The sequence below is a fragment of the Meleagris gallopavo genome, chromosome 3, assembly GCF_000146605.3.
Source record: "Meleagris gallopavo isolate NT-WF06-2002-E0010 breed Aviagen turkey brand Nicholas breeding stock chromosome 3, Turkey_5.1, whole genome shotgun sequence".
NCBI classification, from domain to species: Eukaryota; Metazoa; Chordata; class Aves; order Galliformes; family Phasianidae; genus Meleagris; species Meleagris gallopavo.
The window spans coordinates 84,603,578-84,604,170 of record NC_015013.2 but is presented as its reverse complement, the minus strand read 5'-3'; positions in this window follow the sequence as shown (position 1 = coordinate 84,604,170).

The window sequence follows — 593 nt, the reverse complement described above, 5'->3', positions numbered from 1 at the left end:
CTCTTGGTCTGGCTCGTCAGGAATGAAATACGGGGCGTATGTGGCATTCCTACCACCAGCATGTTCTCTTAAATAACAGATGCCTTCTTCCATATCAGCCCATTCTTTTTCTTCAGGCATCAGATCATCTTTGAAGGGGTATCTTTCTTTTACAGCTAACAACATCCGCTTCCAGAGGGTAAAGGCCTGGTTCTGGCATGTACTAATACCTCTGTCAATGGCTGAGTCCCTAGCAACGCCACCCAGTTGGCGAGCTTCTCTACTATCCAGCCACACACTGTTGGCCCCATTGTCCCAACATCGAAGTAACCAAGTGGCAATAGGCTCATTTGGGTGACGTGAAAAGTCTTTTCTCAGACTTCGAATTTCATTCATTTTCAGAGATCGATCAACAATGGTAACGATATCTTGCTCACCTCTTACTCTTTCGGGACTTCTTGTTGCCCTCATTGGCGCCGGTGACCGTGGTCTTACTGAGGGCCCCTCCCCTGGACTTAGGGGTGCTTCTTGTGGATCTTGGAGCCACTCCTCTGGACCTCTCTCCTCTTCTTTCTTCTCTTCTAACTGAGTCGAGATTCGTTTCATTTTCCGTC